Source organism: Clarias gariepinus, chromosome 7, assembly GCF_024256425.1.
Source record: "Clarias gariepinus isolate MV-2021 ecotype Netherlands chromosome 7, CGAR_prim_01v2, whole genome shotgun sequence".
Lineage (NCBI taxonomy): Eukaryota > Metazoa > Chordata > Actinopteri > Siluriformes > Clariidae > Clarias > Clarias gariepinus.
This window is the reverse complement of record NC_071106.1, coordinates 31216033-31235536: the sequence shown is the minus strand read 5'-3', so window position 1 is coordinate 31235536 and position 19504 is coordinate 31216033. Positions and strand designations below refer to the sequence as shown.

At 34.8% G+C, this 19504-nt stretch overlaps 1 protein-coding gene across 1 annotated transcript in view; it reads left to right on the top strand.

The window, feature by feature from the left end:
• The first annotated feature begins 4978 nt into the window (after nt 1-4978).
• The window catches only part of large2 (LARGE xylosyl- and glucuronyltransferase 2), a 171181-nt gene continuing 156655 nt past the window's right edge, over nt 4979-19504 (top strand). The window contains exon 1 of the mRNA XM_053501026.1: nt 4979-5053. The gene's annotated coding sequence lies outside the window, so the exon portion shown is untranslated. The remainder of the gene's footprint in view (nt 5054-19504) is intronic.

Below are 19504 nucleotides of genomic sequence, written 5' to 3'. Positions count from 1 at the left end.
ACAATTGACATTTAACAACATAGCCAATACTTACTCAAATTATCTAAAATTTTAACGAGTTGTGTTAAAACTAATTAAGTTTAATGTTTTACTTTTGGATCAGGCCTGCCAGTGATAATGTGCATGACAATGTGCTGTTGGAATGGCCACCACGTTTACCTGACATGACACCTTGTCATTTTTTTCTATGGGGCTATGTGAAAGGACTGCTTTTAATCCACCCTCTTCTTACAAGCCTAGAGGTACTCAAGCAAAGAATCACTGAGGCCTTGGAAATGAAATCGATTAAAAAATCTATATCTATTTATATATGGTGTTGGGATTTTGATAAAAATATCTTTTATTTTTTTAACATGGAGCCTATTTAATTTTTGTTTGCCCGGGACATGTATTTACCCAGATATTCATATTTCAAACGATTGGGCCACCCTGTATAACAATTGACCTAATTTCAACGTAAATGTGTCTATTTATTTATTTATTTTGGATGTAATTTGTATATTTTTTCCCCTTATTTGTGTAGAGAGTTACATTTTTTTTTTGTAAATGTTTATTTATTGGTGATAATATTTAATGATTAACTAAAATAGTCCTTGATTTGCCTTCGATGATTGGGGGGGGGGGGGGGGGGGGAAAACCCTTTAATTGGCCCCATCATGTCTGTCATAAATTTATATTTGGTTAAGTTAGAAGATGTAGAGTAGATCTCTCTCTTTTTTAGCTATTATTGTAGTTGTCATTACTTTTATGTGACATAAATGCTATACATCCACTTATGTCTGGCACACATTAAGCAAAGGTACTGAAGTGCAGGGATTGATAGGTAGATAAGGATATATTTTGGATAAGTTGCAGGTCATAAGTATGCTATTTATACACAGACTGTAGATAGGTTCAATCAACATATGTGGTCGAAAAGATTGGTTTTGTATAGTGATGCTTTTAAATGTAAAAATAAATAAATCAGATTACAGAATTTCAAGTTATAGTTTACAATTGCATTTACATTTAATAAATTTGGCAGACTTTTCAGACAAATTTATCTCTTAATAGTTATTTAACTTTTTCACAGCTTGTTAATACTGCGATTTGGACCGGTGACTTTTCAAGTAGTCCAATGAGCTTCCCCTGACTCCATCAAAGTGACGGATAACAGTAAAAATATTCACTTTTATTAATTACATTTTTTTTCCTCACAAATAAGGGCATACAATGAGATTGACATAACAGTGGAAGTAATCAAGGGAAAAATAAGAAAATGGTTTATATAGCCCTTTTTGCAATTACTGAAACTGAAAGTTAGTTATTAGGGGGGGTGGGGGGTGGGAGGGAAGAGAAGTTGGGTGGGGTGTATTGATTTGGCATTTAATGTTTATAGAATTACAGACTGATGACTATTTTGTCATCACCAAAGATGATACAGGAAGATTGCAGTGAGAGTACTACTGAAATACCACCGAGCATGAAAATGTTGCATTAGATGCAGTAGCAGCAGCAGCCTCCCCCAGGTTCTAGCAAACAGCCACGTAGGTACATTCTAAATTCAGGGACAAGATTGTATGCTTTGATTGATTTTAATAAAAAAATGAATATGGGGATTGAAAGAGAATTTGGGGGGATTTTTGATTTCATGGGCTGTAGGTGGTAATCATTGAAATTAAAACAAAAAAGACTTGAAATGTTTGACTTTACATGTAATATAGGTAGAGGAAAGAGGGGATATAGGAAAATGATTGGTGAGGGACCATAACCCATAAACAAAAGGATGAATAGAAAGGAGCGGAAGAAAAGAGAAAGTGGAAAATGGTGGGGGCTGATTGGTGAGAGATCATAAATCACACAAAAAGCTCTGAACAGCTGGGCTCATCTACTTCCTGGGTATGTTTTAACTTGTGCCCTTATGTGCATATGTGCGGAGGAGTGTGTAGGAGAGAGACAGAGAAGAGAGTATGTGTGTGAACAGGGAATATGATGACTTTGTTGAATATGTAGTTAATGAAATAGCAGAAGCAAAGATTCCTTGTAAGCCGCGGATCATAGATCATTTTACACTGTTTATTTGGTTGGTCTGAAACACACAGCAATGTTAAAATCAAACAGATTTTGAAACCTCTCTAAGCAGGATTTCATTACACCCACATTCCAACATAATAAAAAGCTATTTAGGCTTTCATGTGTCTTTACTTAAACATAGTATTCTAGTTACAGGAGTGCTGGTTTAATCCATGCTGCATATTTTACTGCTTTCCTGCTTTAACACACCTCAATAGCTGTCAATGAGGCTAAAATAATTTATTTGGTAAGAAACTGAATGAAATCCGGCTTTGTTTGAATTCTCAAAATATCAGGCTGATTTGATATCAAATAAAAATATATTAAAGGAGAACACGGAGAACAGCTAGGGCTGAAAAAAAATCGATAAAACTAAGAGATACTGTATGTGGTGGCCTTAGAATACCATTGAAATGGTCGAATGGTATATCTATTCATCCATCCATCCATCCATCCATCCATATACTGTAGATACCTCTCTAATGGTTGGAGACAGATGAAATTGCCCAAGGTAATTATGTAACTGTCAGTTTTTTTTTTTTACTTTTTTTTGTAAAAGTTCTTGCAAGAACAGTATTGTGTCAAGTGCATTTCTAAAAACCTACCAAGCACCATGATGAAACTGTCTTTTATGAAGACCATCTCAGAAGAGCAAGACCAAAACTAATCTCTACTGCAGAGGAGAAGTTCATTTGGAGTTACCAGCCTAAAAAAAAATCATCAATTAACAGCACCTCAGATTAAGCTGTTATGAAGGCTTTACAGACCATGCATAGCAGATACTGTACATCTCAATATCAACTGTTCAAGGGAGATTATTGTATATATGGATGCTTTCAACATTGTTTTACAATGTAAAGTAGAAAGGAATAAAAATCAGGAACGCCATGGAGTTAGAAAGTGATCCCAAACTTCCCAAACTTATATAACACTTGTATATGCTATATTGCCAAACGCATTCGATTACCTGCCTTCACATGTAGGCTATATGAACTTGAGTAGTATCCGATGGTGGCCCACCCTTTACAATTTCCATTAATTAATGCTGGCTTTCCAGAAGGTTTAGGAAGGTGTTAATGGGAATTTTTGACCGTTCTTCCAGACGCGCATATGTGATTTGCTCTAATTAATCCCAAAGGTGTTCTTTTGGGTTGAGGTTGGGCCTCTGTGCAGGCCAGTCAAGTTTCACACCTTACTCGCTCATCCATGTCTTTGTGCACTGGTGAATAATCATGTTGAAACAGAAAGGGATCTCAATATGTTTATTAATATTTATATTAAATATAAATAAATATTTCCAAAAGTATTAATTTTATATATTGTATATATAGTTCTAATGATGAATACATTTGGAATATTGGCAATTGCTGCAAATTGTTTATACTATAAGTGCAAAGTTATGGGAACTATGTGATTGTGTTTTAAAGTACGTTTATTCATTTGACAAATGCATTCAGCCAAAACAGTATAAAGTTAAGAGAGAACACAAAGCAAGCTATTGATTTTTCGAAGATGAACTCAGCATTAGTCAGAAAATGACTCATTAGACAGTCATCATGAGGCAAAGTATTCTGCTTTATTCATTGCTGGTAAATTCCATTCAAGGATTTTTAAAGCATGTTGCTCAGTTGATTATTTTACCATCAGATCTCACAAGTGTGCTCATGCATGGTTAGGAGTAGACTTTTCCACTTAAATGTTTTAAGTGAGCCTGTTTTTTTAAGTATGCAGTTCAAATAGAGGCAGATCCACAATACATTTAAAAAATAAACTATAAAATCCTAAGGATCCCATCTTTAGAGGAATCAATGAAAACACTTCTCAAGTCGCCTATTGGGCTGCCTCTGTCACGCGTTAAAAAAAATTGCTATTCCAGGCTGCAGCTCCAGTGTAGATTATTAGATCCTCTTACAGAAGTCTCTAATAATTTCTCCGGTAAGTTAGGAAAATGACATTTTAACCTAATTTGCATTTTAACCAAGGGGCACTGATGAACTTATTAGAGACTCAGGAGTTAATAAGAAGTTCATTTCTGGTGGATTCTTCCACCTTGTAACTTGTCTGTCTATCTAGTCATTTATTGGTCTACTATAGTAGGTCTACAGTAAATAATTAGACAAATAGCTAGCAAGGTGGATAAATGGATGGATGGAGTGATGCTACAAATGATCAGTTATCTGAAAAAGTTTAATTACAAAATGTACTAAATTGTGCATCATTGTGACATAAGACATTAAGTAGACATTCGGAATGAAATCAAGATTTAAGCACAAGCAAAGCTAGGCGGGTTTGTCTGACAAAAGCAAACCAATAGGCAGGTCAAAACCAGCTCAAGACCCGGCTAAAACCAAATCATTAAATACTGTATGTTTGTGACATCCTGGTTGGTGTGTGGAGAATAAAACATGGAGGCAGCCTCAGAGAGAGAGAGAGAGAGAGATACGATATTTAAGCTTTATTCAATATACTTAACTGAAATGACATCAAAGGTGTTTTGCTCTTGGGATGTACAAAAAAAAAACAACAACAACAATAATATAACATATTATATGTGTACTGCAAGAAACCTGATAATTAATAGTATGTTCTGCTGTGTTATGTACCGCATGAAACCTGACACTTGTGTTTGGGATCAAGAACATTCTGTGTGGGATCAAGGCATGCACCACTGAAAGTCCTTGTAATTATTTAAAGGACGTGAAACTATGGTAGGCTAATTGCAGCATGACAGGTCACAATCTATTTTCAGCAACCTCTAGTCAGAGGCATATGCAAGCAGCAGAATCCCATCAAAGGCCAGTCACTTTCTTTAACTGGCCGCTCTGGGAGATATCCAAAATAAGCAACTACTGTATGAAACAAGGCATGATAATGTCACATGGATAGCTGGGAATTGAGCTAAAGTTGGAGTTTGTGTGTGTATACTTCTTCAGAGAGGATACGCACATATTTTGACAGACTCCACTGACTCCACTTTGCCGGATCCTCTTTTCGACTGATGGTATGTGTTAGTGTGTAATGCATTTTATGCTGATTTCTCAAATGATTCGAGCCGTATAATTTGCCAGTGGGACATCATCCTCCATAACGATATGTGCTAATGGGATTATGAAGGTTGTGTGAAATTAGCATAAGCAGCTAATTGGTTCTTGATTTATAATAAGCTTAAAAAAAGAAGACGCAATCTAAGAAAAATGGCACATTTCTTTGACACTGAGTTGGTACCTATGGTGTTTATCTGTTAGCTGGAAAAGGTGTAGTGGACGTTTAAATTGTTTTAAAATGTTCTTAAATGATTTGTGCAAGCGAGTACGAAGAGACACAATGAGCATTTGTTTTCCCCTTGTTATTTATCACCACACTCATACAGCAAATCCATATTCATGAGTAATTCTGCAATTTTTCAGGTTTGTGTTTTTAACAAAGATTTTTTGTGAGTATTAAGTGGCTTACTTGAACGTAGAAACTCCTAGAAACATTTTTTGTTCAAATATTTATTTGTAAATATTCATTTGTCAATCAATGAAATCTAATTAAATAAATCAAATATTTGTTGGTAAAATAAATATATACATATGGGCCTTTATATACATATAGGCTTTGAAATACTAATTATATTTATTTTCGCTACATTTGATGTACTTGATTCTATTTAATAATTGCCAATATTTGCCATTATTTACCATAGTGTATTTTAGTTTAACTTACATGTTGTTCCTGAGTGCTGAGTTTTTGCATATCTGTGCATTTGTAAATCAAGTGACCCTACATGGGGTTGCGACTCATACAGTAGTTTGGGACCCCTAGTCTGGGAAAGCTTATTTGAGGTACATGTATTGCCCTCAAGGGCTGATTCTGGTATGCTACAATTACATACCCCTGTAATTAATAATTACTAAATGTACTGTAGGAAAGAAGCCCCTTTTGAAGACACCTCTTAAGCAGTAAGGGATGGTACATATAATTTACTGCCCTTACTTTTAAGAATATGACGATTGACAATTTGCGTTTTTATAAAGAATGTTAAATTGCATGGTATGTCCTGTTGGATGTTGTGTTGAGGACAGAAAGGGCATCCAGAAATAAAAGCTATTCACATTCATTCATATTTATCTCTCCTGTTTATTAGATGGTGGAAAAGGATTAATTCTTGCTTTAATAGTCTATCTATATGAAATGACAGTGTTGTCTGTCTGCAGTATAACATGGGCTGCTCTGTGCTTTGGTTGCAAGACTAGGCTTAGGTTTTCTTAGCACAGCAAGTTGTAAAGTGTATAAGGAATCACAAAGCAGCTGCAGTTTTGCTAATGGTATTTATATATCATTTACTGCCCATGTGATTTTCACTATATGGGTTGGACTTGGACAGAGTCACTGCATTCTACTTTACAATACTTCAGCCAATCACACTTTTTCTATTTCACTAGAATTAATTGAGCATTTCCTAGCATGGCTAAAAATGATAACGCTGAACACATTTTCTAATGACATCTTATAACTCATTAATATATTTTTTATATTTTTAAATGACTATTGATACAACAGACTTCAATTTCGTACTACTTACTTGATTTGGCAAAGTTCCTCTGAGCATTTCTTATTATGGACGTATAATAGGACATTAGTATAGGATAATAGACTCTAAGATACCTTTGACTGTATATTAATTTCAATTTTCGTTATCACACACTTTATTATTACTTTACTGTATTATCTACTGTATAATTCTAGAGTACATTTATTTTTTAATTAGTCAACTGCATTAGCTATTTATTATCAAATAATATTGCGCGAACAAAAGTAAAAGCACAAACATTACGGAAATGTGCAGTAAAATCAAAAGACACATACAAAAGTGAGAGCACACGTAAAAGGAAAAATACTGCAATAGACTTTCTACATGGCAGTGTTCCAGGATGGTAGGGGGAATGATGAGCTTGACTGAGTAGACAATAACAGCAATGTAAATACTTTATGACCTATTTATACAGTCTATACCATATACATACCACATATATACCTCCATGTTGAATGAAGGTATACACAGATTTATTTTTCTAGCATGATCACTGGATGCAGATGTAGCTTTCAAACATTACTTATAGCCATATAGCTTATACAGTGGTGTGAAAAACTATTTGCCCCCTTCCTGATTTCTTTTGCATGTTTGTCACACTTAAATGTTTCTGCTCATCAAAAACCTTTAACTATTAGTCAAAGATAACATAATTGAACACAAAATGCAGTTTTTAAATGAAGGTTTACATTATTAAGGGAGAAAAAAAAACTCCAAATCTACATGGCCCTGTGTGAAAAAGTGATTGCCCCCCATGTTAAAAAATAACTTAACTGTGGTTTATCACACCTGAGTTCAATTTCTGTAGTCACCCCCAGGCCTGATTACTGCCACACCTGTTTCAATCAAGAAATCACTTAAATAGGAGCTACCTGACACAAAGAAGTAGACCAAAAGCACCTCAAAAGCTAGACATCATGCCAAGATCTAAAGAAATTCAGGAACAAATGAGAACAAAAGTAATTGAGATCTATCAGGCTGGTAAAGGTTATAAAGCCATTTCTAAAGCTTTGGGACTCCAGCGAACCACAGTGAGAGCCATTATCCACAAATGGCAAAAACATGGAACAGTGGTGAACCTTCCCAGGAGTGGCCGACCGACCAAAATTACCCCAAGAGCGCAGAGACAACTCATCTGAGAGGCCACAAAAGACCCCAGGACAACATCTAAAGAACTGCAGGCCTCACTTGCCTCAATTAAGGTCAGTGTTCACGACTCCACCATAAGAAAGAGACTGGGCAAAAACGGCCTGCATGGCAGATTTCCAGAGCGCAAACCACTTAAGCAAAAAGAACATTAAGGCTCGTCTCAATTTTGCTAAAAAAAATCTCAATGATTGCCAAGACTTTTGGGAAAATAACTTGTGGACCGACGAGACAAAAGTTGAACTTTTTGGAAGGTGCGTGTCCCGTTACATCTGGCGTAAAAGTAACACAGCATTTCAGAAAAAGAACATCATACCAACAGTAAAATATGGTGGTGGTAGTGTGATGGTCTGGGGTTGTTTTGCTGCTTCAGGACCTGGAAGGCTTGCTGTGATAGATGGAACCATGAATTCTACTGTCTACCAAAAAATCCTGAAGGAGAATGTCCGGCCATCTGTTCGTCAACTTAAGCTGAAGCGATCTTGGGTGCTGCAGCAGGACAATGACCCAAAACACACCGGCAAATTTACCTCTGAATGGCTGAAGAAAAACAAAATGAAGACTTTGGAGTGGCCTAGTCAAAGTCCTGACCTGAATCCTATTGAGATGTTGTGGCATGACCTTAAAAAAGCGGTTTATGCTAGAAAACCCTCAAATAAAGCTGAATTACAACAATTCTGCAAAGATAAGTGGGCCAAAATTCCTCCAGAGCGCTGTAAAAGACTCGTTGCAAGTTATCGCAAACACTTGATTGCAGTTTTTGCTGCTAAGGGTGGCCCAGCCAGTTATTAGGTTCAGGGGGCAATTACTTTTTCACACAGAGCCATGTAGGTTTGGATTTTTTTCTCCCTAAATAATAAAAACCATCATTTAAAAACTACATTTTGTGTTTACTTGTGTTATCTTTGACTAATAGTTAAATGTGTTTGATGATCAGAAACATTTTGTGTGACAAACATGCAAAAGAATAAGAAATCAGGAAGGGGGCAAATAGTTTTTCACACCACTGTATGTAGGATTTGTTACATATTTATTTAGACCTTCAAAGTACTTATTAGAAATCTCAAAGGCACCATTAACAGTTATTTTAAAACATCATTTATATTTGACTTACATTTCAGTTTAGATCATCCTAATGCAATGATATATTAAAATACATGATAATTTCATCACTTATAGCCATCACTTTTTTCTGTTTTAACACATGAGTACATTTAAAAGTACTGTATCAACTTTTTAATTATATACCTTTAAGTAAATTTTTCCGCTTATTTGACCCCTGACAAAAAATATACATCACCTTAAATAGCTCAGGGTTGCTCGGATAATTGTGTTTCAGATTGTGATAGAAACTAATAGCTAATTTGCTGAGTTAATTTTTTTGTTCACTGTATGGCTGGCTCAAGGTCAGGCAGCTCTATTTGTAAAGAAAATGAAATGACTAAAATTACGCTATTTTATATTTTATTTATCTCAGGGAGTTTTTTCTTGTCACCGTCGCCGTCACCCTTGGCTTGCTCATCAGAGACATTTCATTCATCATTCATTCATCTAATTATTATCTAGACACATTTTTCTCACACATACACACTTCCAAATATTTTCTTTTCTAAAAAAAAAATAATAAAAAAAATTTGTGAAGCTGCTTTGAGACAATGACCATTGTTAAGAGCGCTATATAAATAAAATTGAATTGAATTGAATTGAATTTATGTTTATGTGTGTTTTATTTTGCGCTTTTTTTTTTCAGCCAGTCAGCTTAACAAGATATCAATATTTTAGCACATTTAAATTTTATTTCTCACCAGACCACTGAGGTTATAAATAAATATGGCCTTTGATGTGCAAAAAAAAACCCTGTATCTGGAAAGTTAATTTTGCACAATGTACTGCCCTTTACATATAAACTTCAACCAGATAATTAGTTATAGGATGCAAATACGTTCTGAAGTCCATGACCCGAAAACGACCAAGTCGCACTGTTTTAATTGCTGATTGTGAAAATCTCCAAAATATTTCATTAGTGTAGCTTGTTGTTCTCCGGCAAGGTGAAACAGCTCATCAAGTGAGTTTTCAAGCAGACATTTAATTTATGATTTCTCCAAGCAAAAAACAAAAACAACAATCACCCACAGTTGACACTGTCCAATTCCTTATTTTCAGCAGAAAAGATATTGTGTGTGTTTACTGGCATACTTTACTTTTGTGTTTGTGAAGCTTTTTGAAGCCATATGTAACAAATTCACATGAACAGAGAAACCAGGGCATGTTCCAATTCAAGAGACAAAACAAAAGGAATTGATTGAACAAAAATACATGATTGAAAAAGAATAAAATATATTCTAAACCATAAAACTAAAATAAAATGAAAGAAGGTGTTTTCAGTTGAGTTGCTTAGTTTTCAGTTTTGAATCTCAATTTTCGTTTGCACTTCTAAAAGAATATAATGTAACCAGCGTCGCAAATGCATTGCAAGTCTAAAAGAATTTTAAATTAGCTAGTAAATGAGAATGCATCCTGGTAATACCTGCCTAAAAGCAGCTGGTCAATAAAGAAGCAACACAAGTTAGTGCAGACGAAAAAAAAACTGTGGAGTGAAAGTAAAAAAACTTAATTAAACAGAAATACTGTTTTTTTTTACAATTAATGTAATTTTATTTGCATTTATTTATTTATTTATTTATTTATTATTTACTTTCAATTCATTTATGACAAATCATAAACAATTCAGAAGATAAAGAGATGATTCATAGTACTGACCGATTCTGTTCAGTGAGGCGTGCATCTTTTAAGATGCATGATTCGCCTGCTCAGAGACATCTGACTTGACTCATCCATGTGTAATCAGATGATGCAAACTGAAGCAGTGTGGAAAATACCTGAATTTTTTAAAGGAATAATGGTGCTTGCATTTGATCTGAAAACTGGTGTTTTAGACCAGGGTTCAAAAACTGGTCTCAATGTAGATCTTGTGAAGTATTGCAGCAGATCGATCTGGATGCAACAAACAAACAAACAAACAAACAAAATGTAGCAGAGCAGACCAATATTTATGAAAACAGCAACAACAACAACCTCTTCTAACTCTAATATGAACCATGAAACGAAAATAGTTTTTGCAGCAAATCCTTAGTTTTGAGCAAACAGACTTACATGCATTCATGCAAATTATTTCCCCGAAAAAAGCTTATTGAGAATTTAATTTTATTTTATTTAATGTAATTGAATTTAACATTACAGATTTATTTAAAGATTTCATAATTTTTTTCCCTCTCTGGTATGTTTAGTGAACTCACAAGCTGTTTAAAAAAACATGAGAAAAACAGATGTCAAAAAAAGCTAAATCATTTCAAATAAATGTTTATGTATTTTATTTTAATTTTGGTATATTAGTTAACACTAAAGGTAAAGCACTGAGATAACTGTTATTAAAATGAATGTGTATGTTAGACAGAAAAGAAGTTCTAGTTGAATATGACTGGATATTAAAAAGAGAATATTGAGAATATATTGTCTTAATGGAGCTATTTTAATGTTATTTAATATCTGTTAGTGATGCAAAGAGTAACTTATTATGGATTTATTAAATAAAAAAATCCATACACAATGTGAATTATTAAAATTATTTTTTTTGTTTAAACATTTGAATCTCCACCAAAGCAAAAGGTCTCGACATGAAAATATTGTTTGACTGGCGTTTTCACGATTTACGTTAAACATGAAGGACAGCTGTGTCAAGTGAATGTTTCCTAATGGTACCTTTTCTGTTTCACCCTGAGTGCATACAGACATTGTTTACCCTTGAGATACGACTACCCACAGTCAGCTTTAGGTTATAAAAGCGGTGCAGTTCTCTTGCCGATCTTTTACCCATGCTTCTTGGTCATGAGATGATGATAAAGAAATATCACACATGGCATGTGGTAGACTAATACATTCAGTAGCCGCAGCTCTGAGAAGTGTAAAACTGCTTTTACTCATTGATGAAGGAATTTCGATCCTGCAAGCATTTTTGTTTATACCCAACCACAATATTTTTGCAGGAACTAAGACAGCAATTAATATAGATGAATGAGTAATCTGATCACTGATCACAAGTGGCATTGTAAGTGTATTTCAATTGTACCCTTAAGAAAGGATTTCGTACATTACTTTCTGCTGGAGGAACGGTGTTGGTCATGTTTATTACATCAGCCTTGGAGTGTATTTGTTTAAAGGCATGGGTGCGGTATTGTCTGGTACTGTGTACCACTAAAAGATTACTACAGTAGTACTTTAAAGAGGGGAGAGCAGGTGCCTGCCAAAACCAGTTACACTAGTTCATTTGGCCAATCTAACTTCTAGAAAAACTTATCATAGTTGTATACTGTATGACTAACTTCCCTACAGCTAACTTCCCATCTTAAACAACATGTTGTCTCTTTTGCAATCGCTTCTAAGTCATCCTGAATTGCCTCTGAACAACGCATGTTGTGTTTCATTCTTTCATTGCTGATAGTTAATGCGAGTGCAAGCTTCTGCCAACATGCTGACAGGTTCATGACCCACCTCACAGCTGTTCGTGGCTGTTCAATGTGAGCTACAATGCTTATTAGGTTCTGATCCCAGGCTTTCTAGTTTATGAATTTTTGGATTTTGGATTCAACCCCAGAACAGGGTTATATGTACTCAGTTTCCCAGGAACATAAACAGGTTTTGTCAACTTAGAGGTGTTGCAAAGAATATGCTCTCATGTTGTTTTTTTTTTTTTTCAGATATAACCAAGCCTTGATTTTTGTGATTGCCCTAAAGTATATGATTTCGTTATTCTGGTTTGCCCTAGTATGCGTGATTTGCCGATCGAACGAGTTCTGTCTTTTTAACCCTTATTATAGTAACAACTTACCTGTGTTTAATTTCTTGCTTTTTTGGGGTAAAACAAATCCAACCTTTCTTACCTGCGATTGCATCTGTATTACAGTGTTCATGACAACGAGTAATAATTTAAAACCACTTTCACCCCATCCCCATTTACCCATTTAGGTAACTTCAAACATTTTGATCGTATGGTCTGCTAAAAAAAGTGTGAAAATAACTGGAAGCTGAAATGAAGCCAGGTTCCAGTCACAGGACTCATTTTTAGCAGCTTAGTGTAAAGTAAACGCCAAACTCTAATTCTTAAGGATGATTTCATATTTTCCGGCTAGTGCAATGACACAATCGATTATGCAGTCCTTCATTGGTTTTTGGGACATATAGGGACACTTTTGAAGTCACTTTACAATTGTTATCTGGTTATGTGAGTCCCTGACCAGGTTTGAAGGTTAAATATCCACTTACAATTACTTAGCACACGAATGAAAGAAGGAATCCTGATTTAAATGTCCTACATCAGTGTGCCCAAATAAGCTTCCAAATTAATCAATGTGGCCTTTCTTTCTCCTGCAATATCTCACTATAAACCACCCACTTACTGCAACTATATCACTATAATTATGTCTAATAGTTCTAAAATAGATTCAAAATAATATATAAATTAATAAAGCAATGCAAAAATATGAAAAATAATAAATCGGTATTTATTATTTTTCATATTTTTGCATTGCTTTATTAATTTAAGTGTTTATTCATGCTGCCCAAAAGAGCACTTAATTGTTTTTGCTTTAACTAAAAAATATGATTTTTTTTTTGCTTTTTGCTTTTGTTTTTTGTTTTTGCTTTAACTAAAAAATATGAATAGCCAACCTTTTTAATAAAAAAAACATTACAACACTTTGTATTTACTTCCTTAATATGTATGCTCTAAGTTACCAGAATATGTATTTAAAAGGTCTATATCCATTTCAGTTGTCCTTTTGTAGGGAACATTTAAAGGTAGCATATTTTATTATTTCTTTAACAGTTAGAAGTTAAGTTAACACCGGTCTCAGAGGTCTCCGAAAGTGTCTGTGTGTGTTAAGCTTCAGCCGAAATTACCCTTCAAACATAATAAACCTATACAAACGTAATACAAATATTCAACTTTTAATGTAATAGTCCTATAAACATGAACGCCATGCAAATGTAATAGCTATTAGATTTTCAGGGGTTTGTTAAGTTTGTGGAAGTTGTGTAGTGGGATTTGACCTAATGAAGTGCAATGCTCAGCCAGAGAACAGCAGAACCAAGCAACAGGCTGGGGGAGGGTCACAATAGGGGGAAGAATAGGGGAAATATAAAAAGGAGGGAAATATAGAGTATGTAGTTAGTTTAAGCCCCAGCCAATACAGAAATGAAAAATAAATAAATAAATAAAAAATAAAAGCCGGGAATGTTTTTCTATCATGTTTTTCGGTTTGTACAGGCACTGGAGACCCATCAACCATCTGCGTGTCTTACAGTAAAAGTGAATTTTGCCTAATAGGACCCATTTAATAGTTTTTTGTTTTTTTAACTCTGTAAAAGATGGGTTTCCTTTCATTTAACAAAAAAATCCCTTTGGAACTTTTAAACATACAGGGAACCCTTAAGGACCCCTTTTGTCTAAAAGTGTAGATGAAACAGAATCACATAGGATGCTTAAGAGAGTTCTGAGAAATCACAGAGGACAGAATTTTATCATATTGTTTAATACTCACTTTTCGAATTCAACTTTCTTTTAGCAGGAAAAACACAATGTTGGTTTTTACAGATTATTTACAGGGTGGTGTGATGCAGACCAAGCCGAGTTACTATTATGCTGATTATTTTCCTTTACACTATTACAATAACAGGTCGCATGGTAGCGTAGTGGTTTTATCATTGTGGCCATGCACCTCTAGCATTGAGGGTTCAAGTCCAGCCTTGGGTATGTGTGCATGGAGTGTGTTTCCTCCCACAGTCCAAAAAAAAAAAATGCAGATAGGCTTATTGGTGTTTCCAAATTATCCATAGTTTGTGAGTGTATGTGCATGACTGTGTGTGTCCTACTATGGACTGGCACCTGTGCCTAAAGTCTCTGGTGTTGGCTATGGACTTCCTGTGACCCTTTACAGAATAAGCAAAATAGAAAATGAATGAATGGTTACTGCAATATTTTAATAAATTAATTCATGGCTTGTAATTCATTATTTAATAAGTACTATATGCTAGATTGGCAGCAAGGTGACTTAGTGGTTAGCACTATCCTCTGGCACCTCCAGGGTCTGGGTTCGATTCCTGGCCAAGTTCGATTCCTGCCTCTGTGTGCATGGAGTTTGCATTTTTTTTCTCATCCTCCCACAATTGTGAGTTTCCTCTGGATACTCTGTCTTCCTCCCACAGTCCAAAGACATGCAGATTAGGCTAATTGTCATTCTTCAGGGTCTAGAGAATGCCAATTGGTAAGTCTCCACCCAAGTGAAAAGAAAAGTATATTAAATCCAAGCATATTTAAGTATGCTTGCAGCAGACTAATGACTAGTATACTTGAAGTTTGCTCTTTTGGAACAACTAATTTTGTACTAAGTGTATTTAAGTTGTAATTAAATTGTACAAAAGCACAATTTTAAGTGTATTATAAGTACACTGTATTAAGTATACTTTTGTGTGCTAAAGTGGAACAACTTTAAATATACTTGGTACACTTAAAGCATCTGTCTGTGTGTGTACTAACGTACATACCTGGCAGTAATTAATACAATTTTAGTATATATTTAATGTATTATAAATACATTACAGCTATTTTTACTGTGTTACAAATTAATGATTAATATACTCTTATTGCAGTACATTCTTATATTCTTATAAGCATGCTGTTATACTTCTGGTCAATTACAAATATAAGAAAAAAATACTTTGTGGTTCATATACAGTAAATATACTTTATTATATCATATAGTACACACAACCTTCTATACTACAGTATTGCTAATGTGTTACCAGTACACTAAAGGTGTTTAGGGTAAGTTACAAATGCTAAATGCATTTTCTACACTATACGATGTTTCTGAAACACATTGCATCAGTAATTATTAGGCAGATTTTATTCATGAGTTCAACAGAGTTAATTTGCACAAGGTCACAAAAAAGCACGACTATAGTTTGTGTTCAACAAAACGTGTTCACAAACACACAAACTTTTCAGCGCACAAAAACGAGTTCGAGAGCGCGCGTGGGAGAGGGAGATTCAGCGTGCAAATATAAGTGCATATTAAAGTAATAAGCATATAAGTACATTTAAAGTAAGCATATAAGTACATTTAAATTTAACTGATAATATACTGAGACTACTGTATATTAAAATTTGTATTCTAATGTATACTTTCTGTACATTTGTACAATGATTATTTTAAGCATATTTTTTTTAAATATACCAAAAATACATAAAAAAATTTGGTAAAAGCATGATGTTAGTATACTTTTTATATACAGTATTAACTGATGGTACAACTTTTTGTAAGTATATTTGCAATGTACTTTTAAGGATTTCAATATATTTGTAATACACTAAATTGTATTTTTTTTTCTGACTGGGGCAGGCCCAGGCCCCCCATGACCCTATAAAGCGGTATATATGATGAGTGAGTGAGTATATGTTAGCATTTTTTTGTTGTGTTTATGCTGGAATCGGCATCCCACTACCAACAACACGGCTTTCGGCTTACAAACATGGCCAATAATTCCCTTCAAAAACATTTAATCTGACCTAATCTGATCACGCCCACCTGGACTTATCCGCAAAATATATAAGGATCATTGCATTGGATACAGTATGTTCAATGATTTTGTTCCAGTTGTTACCAAACATACTCATAGTCCCTTCTGATTTGGTAACAACTGGAACAAAATGGTAGTTGAGGAGAAAACATCTCATCTAAGAAACAGGTTAGTTTCTGATATATATATATATATATATATATATATATATATATATATATATATATATATATATATATATATATATATATATAATAACTAGAAAGTTCCTCTGTCCTGAACATTTTGTCCCTGTAGAATTAAAAGCCTACATCTTTTTTTTTCATCCACAATATCACATTTTTTTATTCTGCAAAAATTATTATTATTATTTGATGCATTTTTGGATTCCCTATTTGGGACTATCTTTTATGCTATCTGGAGTGCAAAAACTTTGAAGCTCAATATCTCAAAACCACTCAGAAGAACCTTATCATTCCAAGGGGATGATTTCTTGTGAAGGAAAACATACAAACTAACCACACGTTCCATAAATGATAAATACACTTCTTTCAAGACAGCTTCCCCAACACCAATGATTATATGTTTTTCTTTATAAATGTTGTTCTCTCAGCTGCTCCTATTAAAGGGGTTGCCATGCCTTCTTATTTTTTTTCCGGTCTTGGGACTGGCATAAAGGATGCCCCACGACTGTGGTGCTTAGTTCAGGCATTGATGAAGAATATAACCTGAGGCATCTTCATTATATTTGAGAAGCCTGCCACTGAACCACCAATGCCTGTTTTTAAAAGATAAGTTTATTATTAGTTAAAATCTGCAATGCAAACCTCACCATCATAGAAGTGCTGTCATAAAAATACAATTATCAACACGTTATAACTAATCTGAGACTTTAACAGTGCTCTGGTATATTAAATATATTTGTACACAATGCTCAAGTTGCCCCGAGGCATTAGGGTCGGTCAGAGATGTTAGATGATAGAGAGATTTGTTTTACCCACTGGCACTGGAAGACCATTTCACAGAGATGGACAGTGATGGTTTGGTCCTTAAGGTTCAACATCAGCTATTTATTTTCATGCACTGGGAACTTTGCACTCATTCTGAGCATCCCTGTGTTTATTGCGTTAAAAAGCATGCAGTTGTGTGTGTGTGTTTGTGTGTGTGTGTGTGTGTGTGTGTGTGTCTTCTGGACATTAGTATAAAGTGCTCTAAAATCAGGTGTGAAGCAAAGTTTTTGATCTCCTCTGCGCAACGTAAATAGGTGTGAATGGAGAAGATAGTGGAGGGAGCGAGCTGTTTGTGATCCAGAGCTTGACCTTTCAGAAGCTTCAAAGTGCAGATTTGATGCATTTCCTGGACATCAGTGGATCAGTGGACACACGTCTTTTTGTATTAACTTGATTCAGGTGATGCAAAAGTGTAAATCCACAGGGATTTTCAGTGATCGTTGGCTTTTGTGTTCATCCCAAGTCAGTAGTCTATCAGAACAGTTGTTGCACTAAAGGAAGAAAATGTGTCTGCATGCTACCAATGTTTTTGATGTTCTTGTATTCAGAGTTTACAGAAGTGATGCGATGAAACAGGCCATCATTTTCATCCATCTGTTGTAATTTGTACTTTTAAATACATTTTTATCCACGGAGTCAGACAGAGATGAAGTGCTTAAAAACCAGGTTGTCAATCACAATTTCTTAGGCTTTGGGAAAAAAAGGGCAGAAAGTAAAGATATTTCTGTGTGTAGTGGCACAAAGTTGCTATTAATGATGCATTTCATAACTGCTATGGCTTCCTGTGTGGGTGATTTTGTTGGGTAGAAGAAAAAAAGAGTGACCTTGAAATGATAATAATCAGAGATATTACACAAGTAAGCAGTTATGTTTTTTCTCATATTTAACCATGCTTCACACTTTTGAAGCATGTGTGTGTGTGTGTGTGTGTGTGTGTTGGGGGGGTGTTTGTAATGGACTGTGTAGCCGTTTAACACAGTAAGCGGTAAACAGCATGGATTATTATAAATGAACAGGAGGAAAGCTGATATCAGCTACGTCTCGCTGTGGAAATCCACAAGGATCAAATTTAAGTGTGAAAATCATGTAGGATAAATGATTAATTGCTAAAGGCGTTCTAGTACAGAGACATTTACACATGTTTGTTCAAGCCAAGAAACAACATACTGTAGGAGAAGTAGCTTAAAATTGCTGTTTTATTTGTGACATGAAGAGTATGTGCCATACCATCATTGCATTGCTCATTACAACTTTTTATCTCTCAGTGCATAACTGAATCTGCTGTGGAGAAATATAAGAAATTGCAGCAAGGGATCATTTTTTAAGATGGTGACTTCGGTCAGAAGTGTAATGCCCCGTTGCATTGCATTACACTGTCATGACTGCATTGCACTAAAATTCAGTCAATGTCCAATCACAGCTCTAAGACTTATTTTAGGGGCATAGCTGCAATGAGAGAAGTAGATAGAGTAGACATCTGAATGTGTCATTTGTCAAAAGAAGTTTCTTATGTGCACTTTGTTTCTTTAATTGCTACACTTCTTGGTATCGCATACATACAAATACACTGCACTTTAATATTTAGTTTGACCGCCTTTAGCTTTGACCGCGGCATGCAATGTTGTTTTTTGTAATAGAACACATCAAGATGGTTTTTGGTTGTTTGTTTGTGCATCACATACTGTAAAAACTACTGAAGGAATATCAATGGAGTTTTCACGGGTGTATTTGGCCGAACTCGAGGTAACATACTGTATAAGCTTTGGCTCATTGTAATTGGCCCACAGAAAGATGAAGATATGCTAATTTAAATGAAAAATGGACCTTGGAAAAAATCATTGGGTTATCTTTAAAATTCAACAGATGCGCTGAACATTTTTAAATATGTGCTTATGAGTGTGCAATTAAAATCTACTGAATAAACGCGACACTCATGGACGTAATTACCTGACGAGCACATCCCAAACAAACACTGGACATATTGGACACAGCAATGTGTATCAGACATACTGTAGCAAACCCTTGTTTCATGTTTGCTATTTCTGCTTATAGCCCATGTTCGCTTCCCTGGTTTGTAATTACACTC